The sequence below is a fragment of the Musca autumnalis genome, unplaced genomic scaffold (genome assembly GCF_047663935.1).
Source record: "Musca autumnalis isolate F117 unplaced genomic scaffold, ASM4766393v1 scaffold_3, whole genome shotgun sequence".
In the NCBI taxonomy this organism is placed as follows: domain Eukaryota; kingdom Metazoa; phylum Arthropoda; class Insecta; order Diptera; family Muscidae; genus Musca; species Musca autumnalis.
Genome location: NW_027411866.1, coordinates 24,942,171 through 24,954,476, shown reverse-complemented (window position 1 = coordinate 24,954,476; position 12,306 = coordinate 24,942,171). Strand labels below are relative to the sequence as shown.

The window sequence follows — 12,306 nt, the reverse complement described above, 5'->3', positions numbered from 1 at the left end:
GTACCGTTTTGCAATTAAAAAAATCATTTCATTTTTTTAAATTTTTCTAATTATTGATTTTTTTATTTCCGAAAATGTTTTTGAGTTTTCCCAGCCCAAACGAATTGATATGATCAAAGTGAAATATTTTGCTAACTCTTCGGACCATTAACCAGTGGGGAGTTTTTATCATGCTTAGGTGTGCCGAGGTTTGTGGAATAAAATTTAAAAATTAACAAAATATTTTTATTTTTTGTCGTCAATCGATTTTTTTTTTTACTTTTTTTAAGCCAAAACGAATTGATGTGGGGAAGATATAAAGTTCAGTTAACTCAGCATGTATGCAGCAAAAATACAAAATTGTATTGGTTTGTGTGTGCAACGTTTTGTGTTTAAAAATATTTAAATTTTCATTTTTTCATTTATTTTTTTTTTCTTTTTTTTAATATTTTCTTGTAAATATTTTTTAATTCTTATTTTTTGTAAACAAAATCCATTCCCATTAAAAAACTATTGGCAAAACATACCAAAATAGCTTGCCCCCAAAACTTTTTTTCAAAAAATATCTATAACAAAAACTCTATGTAAAACAATGCTTCAATTATCTTTACATACCCACAGATAGCCACATAAATATACCATTACATTACTACATATATTGTCATATATATAAACCGAAATATTTAGTATATACATAGACATATTTCATATTTAAGCCTTTAGTATTAAAACAAAAATAAAAATCCATTAGAAGAAGAAAATACCATAAACCTAAAGAAAGGATATCCTGTAGACTACTGTAGTGTAAAAGAAAACTTACAAACCTTTGAAAACATCCATCAGTATAAAACATACATAAATACATATAGAAAAACAATAAACTTGAAATTCATTCAATAAACTCAACAAAAAATGCAATAAAAATAATGACAAAGAAGAAGAAGATGAACGACATGAAGAATTATGATGAAAATAAATGGTAAAAAAATAAATAAAAAAATGAAGACAAAGTATTTGCAATAAAAAACATGATTTGTGGTTTTATTTCCCAAGGCAAAAAAAGGGGGTTTGAAATTCAATCACTGTTCTCTGCTATAAAAAGTAGGGTAGATTTGTCAAACTTCGGAAGTTTGATAGATTGGGCATATTGGTTGGATGTGTGTGGACTTCGCTAGATATCACTTTTTCAGTACAAACTCAGCTCAATTAAATAAAACTTTCAGAAATAAATGACCTTTGTACAATAAATACCAACTCACATCAAGCTCGACTGCCCCGGCCAAGGTTTGAACCTGTGCCCTCTTCAACAAGCAGACAATGTTATCGACGTCTTAGCGTTTTCAAGTTTAGTATTTATACATACAAGTTAGCTCTGTTCCTTTACGTGCAAGAATCTTCAAGTTTTACTACTTTTTACTCGAAAAGCGTTCCTTTACTTCAGACGCAATACAATTCATATGGGAGCAGTTTACAACTTTTACTACTTTTGCCGGTTTTACCATTTTCTAAAGTAAAGGAACAGACCAGTTGTTTCCAATTGGCATCACTGAAAAAAAGCAGTCTGTTAATATAGACATGTTAAGAACATGCCAACCATCACAAATGGTTGGCAATGCGCGCCGCACATAAAAGTTCTGTACACTCTTTAACTGCTGTTACTCCTAACAACAAAACACACATTTGCCACACGTTAATGGCAAGGGGATGTAGCTCAGTGGTAGAGCGCTCGCTTCGCATGTGAGAAGTCCCGGGTTCAAACCCCGGCATCTCCAGGTCGATACAATTGTTCTTTAATTTTTTTTTCTTTTTTGATTTTAAACACTATTATTTTATATATTTATTTTCTCATCAATAAGGAAGGAATAAAAGTGGAATTTTTTTAAGAATTTTCATCAATAACGTGGAATTAAACAAGATTTAATGACGTGGATTTTTTAAATAATTTTTTTTTCAAGGTCGTAGATATTTTTAAATAATTTTTTTCAAGTTCGTGGAATTTTTAAATAATTTTTTTTCAAGGTCGTGGATATTTTTAAATAATTTTTCCAGGACGTAGATTTTTTTAAATATTTTTTCAAAGACGTGGATTTTTTTAAAATAATTTTTTTATGGATTTTTAAATAATTTTTTCAAAGACTTTAAAAGATGTTTTTAAATCATTTTTATTAAAAAAATTAATTTTTTCAAGAACGTGGATTTTTAAATAGCTTTTTTCAAGGAAGTGGATTTTTTTAGTAATTTTTTTAAGGTTGCAGATTTTTTAATAATTTTGTTTTACAACGTGGACTTTTTAAATATTTTTTCAAAGACGTGGATTTTTTTAAAATAATTTTTTAAGTACATGAATCTTTAAATAATTTTTTTCATGGACATTAAAAAAATGTTTTTAAATCATTTTTATTTAAAAAATAATTTTTTTCAATAACTTGGATTTTTAAATAGCTTTTTTCAAGGACGTAGATTTTTTAAGTAATTTTTTTAAGGGTGCAGATTTTTTAGTAATTTTTTCAAGGGCGTAGAATTTTTTAATAAGAATTTGATTTACAACGTAGATTTTTTAAATATTTTTCCAAGACGTGGATTTTTTAAATAACTTTTCAAAGACATGTATTTTTTTAAATAATTTTTAAATTTAATTAATTTTAATTTAATTATTTTTTAAATACCTTTTTTCAAGGACGTAGATTTTTTAAATCATTTTTTAAAGGACGTGGATTTTTTAAATAATTTTTTCAAGGACGTGGATTTTTTAAATAATTTTTTCAAGGACGTGGATTTTAAAATAATTTTTTCGAGACGTTGTTTTTTCAATATCTTTTCAAGGACGTGGGTTTATTAATTTTTTTAAGGACGTGGATTTTTTAAATAATTTTTTCAAGGACGTGGATTTTTTAAATAATTTTTTCAAGGACGTGGATTTTAAAATAATTTTTTCGAGACGTTGTTTTTTCAATATCTTTTCAAGGACGTGGGTTTATTAATTTTTTTAAGGACGTGGATTTTTTAAATAATTTTTTCAAGGACATGGATTTTTTAAATAATTTTTTCAAGGACGTAGATTTTTAAAATATTTTTTCAAGGACGTGGATTTTTTAAATAATTTTTTGAAGGACATGCATTTTTTTAATAATTTTTTCAAGGACATGTATTATTTAAATAATTTTTTTTTTTTTCGAGAAACAGTATTTTTATATAATAATTTTTTCAAGATCGTAGATATTTTTAAATAATTTTTTTTTCATATACATATGTGGTTTTTTAAATATTTTTTTTTTCAAGGACGTCCATATTTGACATAATTTATTTTAAGGAGGTGGATATTTTAAATGATTTTTATCAAGGTTTTTATGGATTTTTTAATATTTTTTTCAAGGACTTGGATTTTTTAATAATTTATACGAGGCTCTAAAATACATTTTTTCAAGGACATGGATTTTAATCATTTTTTTCAAGGACGTGGATTTTTTAATAATTTTTTCAAGGGCTTAGATTTTTAAAATAATTTTTTTTACAAACGTGGATTTTTAAATAATTTTTTTCAATGACGTGGATTTTTTAATAATTTTTTCAAGGGGTTAAATTTTTTTTAATAATTTTTTCAAGGGCGTTGATTTTTTAATATTTTTTTCACAAACGTAGATTTTTTTTTAAATTTTCTTTTCTTTTTAAATAATTTTTTCCAGAACGTGGATTTTTTGAATAATTTTTTTCAAGGACGTGGATTTTTTAAATAATTTTTTTAAGGGCGTTGATTTTTTAAATCATTTTTCAAGGACGTGGATTCTTAAAATTATTTTTTCAAGGACGTGGATTCTTTAAATTATTTTTTTCAAGGACTTGCATTTTTAAATTATTTTTTCAAGGACTTGGATTTTTAAATAATTTTTATCAAGGACTTGAGCGTTGAAATAATTTTTTTCAAGGACGTGGATTTTTTAAATCATTTTTTCAAGGACCCGGATTTTAAAATCATTTTTTAGAGACTTTGCTTTTTCAATATTTTTCAAGGACGTGGGTTTATTAATTTTTTTAAGGACGTGTATTTTTTAAATAATTTTTTATCATGGACATGGGTTTTTTTTATTTTTTTAACAGACGTCGATTTTAAAATAATTTTCTCAATGATGTGGATTTTTTAAATAGTTTTTTAAAGGACGTGGATTTTTTTAAGTAATTTTTGGAAGGACATGCATTTTCTAAATAACTTTTTCAAGGACGTGGATTTTTTAAATAATTTTTTTCAAGGATTTGGATTTTTTAAATAATTTTTTTTCAAGAACTTGGATTTTTTAAATCTTTTTTTCAAGGACGTGGATTTTTAAATAATTTTTTTCAAGGATTTGGATTTTTTAAATCATTTTTCAAGGACGTGGATTTTTAATAAAATTTTTCAAGGGCTTGGATTTTTAAAATATTTTTTTACAAATGTGGATTTTTAAATAATTTTTTCAATGACGTGGATTTTTAAATAATTTTTTCAATGACGTGGATTTTTAAATAATTTTTTCAAGGGTGTACATTTTTTTAATAATTTTTTTAAGGGGTGGATTTCTTTTATTTTTTTCACAAACGTAGATTTTTTAAAATTTACTTTTCTTTTCAAATAATTTTTTCCAGAACGTGGATTTTTTAATAACTTCTTTCAAGGACGTGGATTTTTTAATAATTTTTTCAAGGACGTGGAATTTATTAAAAGAATTTTTTAAATTATTTTTTCAGGACGTGGATTTTTAAACAATTTTTTTAATGGTGTTGATTTTTAAATCATTTTTTCAAGGACGTGGATTTTGAAATCATTCTTTAGAGACGTTGTGTTTTCAATATTTTTTCAAAGACGTGGATTTTAAAATCATTTTTAGAGACGTTTTTTTTCAATATTTTTTCAAGGACGTGGGTTTATTAATTTTTTCTAAGGACGTGGATTTTTTAAATAATTTTTTTAAGGGCGTTGATTTTTTAAATCATTTTTCAAGGACGTGGATTCTTAAAATTATTTTTTCAAGGGCGTTGATTTTTTAATATTTTTTTCACAAACGTAGATTTTTTTTTAAATTTTCTTTTCTTTTTAAATAATTTTTTCCAGAACGTGGATTTTTTGAATAATTTTTTTCAAGGACGTGGATTTTTTAAATAATTTTTTTAAGGGCGTTGATTTTTTAAATCATTTTTCAAGGACGTGGATTCTTAAAATTATTTTTTCAAGGACGTGGATTCTTTAAATTATTTTTTTCAAGGACTTGCATTTTTAAATTGTTTTTTTCAAGGACTTGCATTTTTAAATTATTTTTTCAAGGACTTGAACGTTGAAATAATTTTTTCAAGGACGTAGATTTTTTAAATCATTTTTTCAAGGACGTGGATTTTAAAATCATTTTTTAGAGACGTTGTTTTTTCAATATTTTTTCAAGGACGTGGGTCTATTAATTTTTTAAGGACGTGATTTTTTAAATAACATTATATCAAGGACGTGGGTTTTTTATTTTTTTTTTTTCACAGACGTCGATTTTTAAATAATTTTCTCAATGACGTGGGTTTTTTAAATAATTTTTTAAGGACGTGGATTTTTTAATTAATTTTTGGAAGGATATGCATTTTCTAAATAACTTTTTCAAGGATGCGGATTTTTAAATAATTTTTTCAAGGACATGGATTTTTAAATAATTTTTTTTTTTCGAGAAAGAGGATTTTTTATATAATAATTTTTTCAAGATCGTAGATATTTTGTTTTGTTGTTTTTTTTCAAATATGTGTTTTTTTAAATAATTTTTTAAGGACTTGCATGCTTTAAATATTTGTTTTTCAAGGAGGTGGATATTTTAAATAATTTTTATCAAGGTTTTTTATGGGTTTTTTAATATTCTTTTCAAGGACTTGGATTTTTTTAATAATTCTTTCAAGGACGTAGATTTTTTAATCATTTTTTCAAGGGCTTAGATTTTTTAATAATTTTTTCACAAACGTAAATTTTTTAAATAATTTTTTTTTCTTGAAAAAAAATTTTCAATGACGTGGATTTTTAAATAATTTTTTTCAATGACGTGGATTTTTTTAATTTTTATAATAATTTTTTAAGGGTGCAGATTCTTTAATATTTTTTTCAAGGGCGTAGATTTTTTTAACAATTTTTTCTTACAAACATTGATTTTTTAAAAATATTTTTCACAAACGTGGATTTTTTAAATTTTTCTTTCTGGACGTGGATTTTTAAATAATTTTTCTCAATGGCGTAGATTTATTAAATATTTTTTTCAAGGACATGGACTTTTTATATGATTTTTTTCAAGGATATGGATTTTTTAAATAAAAGTTTTCAAGAACGTGGACTTTTTAAATATTTTTTTCAAGGATGTGGATTTTTCAAAATAATTTTTTTCAAGGACATGGATTTTTTAAATAATTGCTTTCAAAGACGTGGATGTTTTTAAAACCTTTTTCAAGAACCTGGTATTTTTAAAATTTTCTTTCTGGACGTGGATTTTTTTTAATTTTTGGCGTGGATTTATTCAACATTTTTTCAAGGACGTGGATTTTTTAAATGATTTTTTTCAAGGACATGGACTTTTTAAATGAATTTTTTCAAGGACATGGACTTTTAAAATAAGATTCCTCAAGAACGTGGATTTTTTAAATATCTTTTCTCAAAGTTGTGGATTTTTAAATTATTTTTTAAGGTCGTGGATTTTTTAAATAATTGTTTTCAAACACGTGGATTTTTTAAATTTTCTTCAAGAACCTGGTCTTTTTAAAATTTTGTTTCTGGACGTGGATTTTATTAATGGAGGTTATCATGAACGGTAATTCCCGTGAATTTTAACACTTTCTCCCTTAAGTTGCAACGGCGGAAAAACAAAACTCACGGGGAAATTTCTTTCATGATAACCCCCAATTTTTTTCAAGGACGTGGATTTTTCAAATAATTTTTCTCAATGGCGTGGATTTTTTAAACAATTTTTTAAGGACGTTGGTTTTTAAATATTTTTTCAAGGACGTGGGTTTTTTTTTATTTTTTATGGACGTGAATTTCATAAATATTTTTTCCAGGAAGTGGTTTTTTAATTTTTTTATTTCAAGGGAGTGTGTTTTTTAATTTTTTGTTCAAAAACGTGGATTTTTGAATATTTTTTCTCAATTACGTGGGTTTTTTAATTTTTTCAAGGACGTGGATTTTTAAAATAATTTTTATCAAGGACATGGATTTTTTAAATTAATGTTTTTAAGAACGTGGATATTTTAAATAATTTTTTTCAAGGACGTGGATTTTTTAAACTATTTTTGTCAAGGACATGGATTTTTTAAATAATTGTTTTCAAAGACGTGGATTTTTTAAATAATTTTCTTTTCAAGTACCTGGACTTTTTAAAGTATTTTTTTAAGGACGTGGATTTTTAAATTATTTTTTTTTTCAAGTACTTGGACTTTTGAAATTTTTTTTTTCAAGGACGTGGATTTTTCAAATAAGTTTTATCAAGGACATGGATTTTTTTAAATTAATGTTTTTAAGAACGTGGATATTTAAATAATTTTTTTCAAAGACGTGGGTTTTTTAAATCATTTTTCAAGGACGTGGATTTTTAAATTATTTTTTTTAAGTACCTGGACTTTTTAAATTATTTTTTCAAGGGCGTCAATTTGTTAAATATTTTTTTTTTTTCAATGACGTGCATTTTTAATTATTTTTCAAGGACGTGGATTTTTAAATTATTTTTTTTAAGTACCTGGACTTTTTAAATTATTTTTTCAAGGGCGTGAATTTGTTAAATATTTTTTTCAAGGACGTGGATTTTTAATTATTTTTCAAGGACGTGGATTTTTAAATTATTTTTCAAGGACATGGATTTTTTAAATAAATTTTAAGAGACTTTGGTTTTTAAATATTTTTCAAGGACGTTGATTTTTAAATAATTTTTTTCAAGGACGTGGATTTTTTAACTCATTTTTTTCAAGGACGTGGATTTTTTAAATAATTTTTTTCAAGGAGGTGAATTATTTAAATAATTTTTTTCAAGGACGTGGATTTTTTAAATAATTTTTTTCATGACGCTGGACTTTTAAAATTATTTCTCAAGGACGTGGATTTTTTAAATAATTATTTCTCAAGGACGTGGATTTTTTAAATAATTTTTTCAAAGACGTGGATTTTTTACATAATCAATTTTTTAAGAAGATAGATTTTTAAAGTTGTTTCTCAAGAAGGTGGATTTTTTAAATCATTTTTTCAAAGACGTGGATTTTTTAAATCATTTTTTAAGGATGTGGATTTTTTAAATCATTTTTTCAAGGACGTGGATTTTTTAATCATTTTTTCAAGGACGTGGATTTTTTAAATCATTTTTTCAAGGACGTGGATTTTTTTAAATCATTTTTTCAGGGACTTGAATTTCTAAATATTTTTAAGGACTTGAATGTTTAAATAATTTTTATCAAGGATTTGAATGTTGAAACAATTTTTTCAAGGACGTGGTTTTTTTAAATATTATTTTTTTTCAATGACGTGACTTTTTAAATAATTTTTTTTTTCAATGACGTGGGTTTTTAAATATTTTTTTTAAGGACATGGATTTTTAAATCATTTTCTCACTGACGTGGATTTTTTTTAAATAATTTTTACAAAGACTTGGATTTTTTAAATCATTTTTTTAAGGACGTCGATTTTTTAATTCATATTTTCAAGGGCGTGAATTTGTAAAATAATTTTTTTTTCAATGACGTGGATTTTTTAAATATTTTTTTTGTCAATGACTTGGCTTTTTAAATAATTTTTTAAGGGCGTGGCTTTTTAAATAATTTTTTTAAGGTCGTGGATTTTAAAATAATTTTTCAAGGACGTGGATTTTGAAATTATTTTTTTAGGACGTGTATTTTTTAAAAAAAAATTTTAGAGACGTGTATTTTTAAATTAATTTTTTCATGGACGTGGATTTTTAAATTAAATTATCTTTTCAAGACTTGAATTTTTAAATTATTTTTCAAGGACGTGGATTTTTATTTTATTTTATATTTATCTTTGGTTAGGACGTGGACTACTATTCGCCGTAGTTCTAGACGAAATTATGTTGAAGCTGTCCCACAAGAAAAGAGGAATTGTATGGGATATGCACAAACATCTAGAATATCTAGCGTATGCGGACGATATTTGCTTACTGTCTCACAAATTCTCTGATATGCAACAAAAATTGAATGACCTAGTTATATTGACAAGACAAGCAGGCCTGGATGTTAATATTGGCAAAACTTTTGCAATGCGAATAAACAACTCGGTCGATTGCAGTTTTACGATTTCAAATCACCATATCGAGTTTGTCAAAAGCTTTTGTTATTTGGGCAGCATGATGTCGACTGACAACGGCGTAGACGACGACATTGACAACCGGCTGAAAAAAGCCAGATCAGCATTTGGCCGCTTAAATAAAATCTGGAGAGCAGCACAAATATCCCAGAACACCAAATTAAAAATTTTCAACTCATGTGTAAAGTCAACACTTCTTTATGGTAGTGAAACATGGCTCATATCAAAAAATGTAGCCCAAAATCTTCAAACATTCATCAACAAATGTCTCCGAATAATCTGTGGCATATTTTGGCCAAACACTATCTCAAACATAGATCTACATATCAAGACGAGAGAAGAATTTATTATAAAGCAAATCGCTAGACGGAAGTGGAGATGGATTGGGCACACTTTAAGAAAACCGGTGATCAGCATTCCTCGTGCGGCTCTAGAATGGAACCCTCAAGGATCTCGACGTCCAGGACGTCCAAAAAACACATGGCGCAGAACAATCCAAAATGAATTACTACGAATAAATAAATCAATCAATGATATAAAAACCATATGTATCGATAAAATAAGATATAATTTTCTTGTAGAAGCCCTATGCTCCCAAGTGGAACAATAAAGGAATAAAAAAAAAGGACGTGGATTTTTTAAAAAAATTTAGAGACGCTGGTTTTTAAATTATTTTTTCAAGGACGTGGATTTTTAAATTATTTTTCAAGGACGTGGATTTTTTAAATAATTTTTTAGAGACGTTGGTTTTTAAATTATTTTTTCAAGGACGTGGATTTTTAAATTATTTTTCAAGGACGTGGGTTTTTAAATTATTTTTCAAGGACGTGGATTTTTGAATAATTTTTCAAGAACGTGGATTTTTTAAGTAAATTTTTAGAGACGTTGGTTTTTATTTTATTTTTTACTTTATTTTTTTTAGGACGTGGATTTTAAAAAAAAAATTGAGAGACGAGTATTTTTAAATTAATTTTTTCATGGACGTGGATTTTTTAATTAATTTTTTTCAAGGACTTGGATTTTTTAGTTAATTTTTTAGAGACGTTGGTTTTTAAATTATTTTTTCAAGGACGTGGATTTTTAAATTATTTTTCAAGGACGTGGATTTTTTAAATAATTTTTTAGAGACGTTGGTTTTTATTTTATTTTTTACTTTATTTTTTTTAGGACGTGGATTTTTAAAAAAAAATTTGAGAGGCGAGTATTTTTAAATTAATTTTTTCATGGACGTGGATTTTTTAATTAATTTTTTTTCAAGGACTTGGATTTTTTAATTAATTTTTTAGAGACGTTGGTTTTTAAATTATTTTTTCAAGGACGTGGATTTTTTAATTTTTTTCTCAAGGACGAGGATTTTTTAATTATTTTTTCAAGGACGAGGATTTTTAAATTATTTTTTAAGGGCTTGGATTTTTTAAATAATTTTTTTCAAGGACGTGGATTTTTTAAATGATTTTCTCAAGGACGAGGATTTTTTAAATAATTTTTTAGAGACGTTGGTTTCTAAATTATTTTTTCAATGACGTGGATTTTTAAATTATTTTCTCAAGGACGAGGATTTTTTAAATAATTTTTAAATGATTTTTTTGTATTTTTTAGAGACGTTGGTTTTTAAATTATTTTTTCATGGACGTACATTTTTAAATTATTTTTCAAGGAAGTTGGTTTTTAAATATTTTTTCAAGACGTGGATTTTTTAATTATTTTCTGAAGGACGAGGATTTTTTAATTATTTTTTCAAGGACGAGAATTTTTAAATTATTTTTTAAGGGCTTGGATTTTGGATTTTTTAAATAATTTTCATTTTTCATAATAGTCTTTCTTAATCCCATTGTTGTTGTTGTTTTATTATTTTAAAACAACTAATTTATTAGTGGAAAATGTAAGGCAGGGAAGACTAGTTTCGATCCACGCCACTGGATCTCATCAGTTTTCTTCAAAAAATATTTTTTCAAATACCTGTAATTTTTAAATAATTTTCTTCAAAAATTATTGTTTTTCAAGGACGTGGTTCTTTAATGATTATTTCAAGGACGTTAATTTGTGGATTTTTTAAATCATTTTTATCAACGACGTGGGTTTTTTAATATTTTTAAATATTTTTTTTTCAATATTTTTTTGAGAGAAATGTATAATAAATTTTTCAATGACGTGGATTTTTAAACTTACTTTACAAAGTCGTTTTTTTTTTATTTTTTTAAGGACGTGGATTTTTTGAATAACACTGTGCGACACTGGAAATGCAAACAACTTCTAATGGGCATTTTCTGAAAGTACATATTGAGACTACAAAAACCTTAATTGGGTTTTGTGTTCTTAGATCGGGTTTAGATTTTATGGCCTCATCTAAACCGACCTAAAATGAGCCTTTTTTCCAGTGATCGGACCATTATCTCCGAAACTAACAGGAATTTTGCTTTGCAGTCTTCAGCAATATTGTAGCCCTAAAGTAGTAGAACTTATGTGTCAAAAAGATGAACTAGGAAAAGCTGCATCTAGCGCATCAAACTCGTTAAAATATAGAAAAGTTTACATAATTTCTGAAATTCTGGTCAGTAACAACTAAACCGTTGGGAGTTGAAACAAGTAACCATTCTAAAAAATTTCCAAATAATGTCACCATCAATTCTTCAGAACATTCTGAAACTCTAAAATGGTTCTTTCACGTTATTTAAGGGGTAGTTCATAACATACCTTTTACAAACTTATTTCAAACAATGTTCACACAGGCTGTTTATTCTCATGTTGGGGATTTCAATGAATTATTGAAATATTTACCAAATTGTTGTTGAAAAATTTGCTATAAACAAGGCGATAGAGGCATTTTACAACAACATAATGTTCCGAAGAGTTGTGTATTACATTCCAGAGAATATTTTCCCAAAAGGTAACATTAACAAGAATTTAACATTTTGGGAGATACGCTCGAAATATACACAAATTATAGATTTTTTATATATATTATAAAATTTGAGGCAATAAATGCAGTTTTTCGAGTTCACTATTCCTCCAAATATTTTCTTCTTGCTCTTATCTACAAG

The 12,306-nt window shown here is 25.6% G+C and overlaps 1 non-coding gene across 1 annotated transcript; it reads left to right on the top strand.

Moving 5' to 3' along the window:
- The first annotated feature begins 1,679 nt into the window (after positions 1 to 1,679).
- On the top strand, positions 1,680 to 1,751 carry TRNAA-CGC (transfer RNA alanine (anticodon CGC)). Its single transcript has one exon. It is a non-coding gene; the product is annotated as a tRNA-Ala (tRNA).
- Positions 1,752 to 12,306: the final 10,555 nt, after the last annotated feature.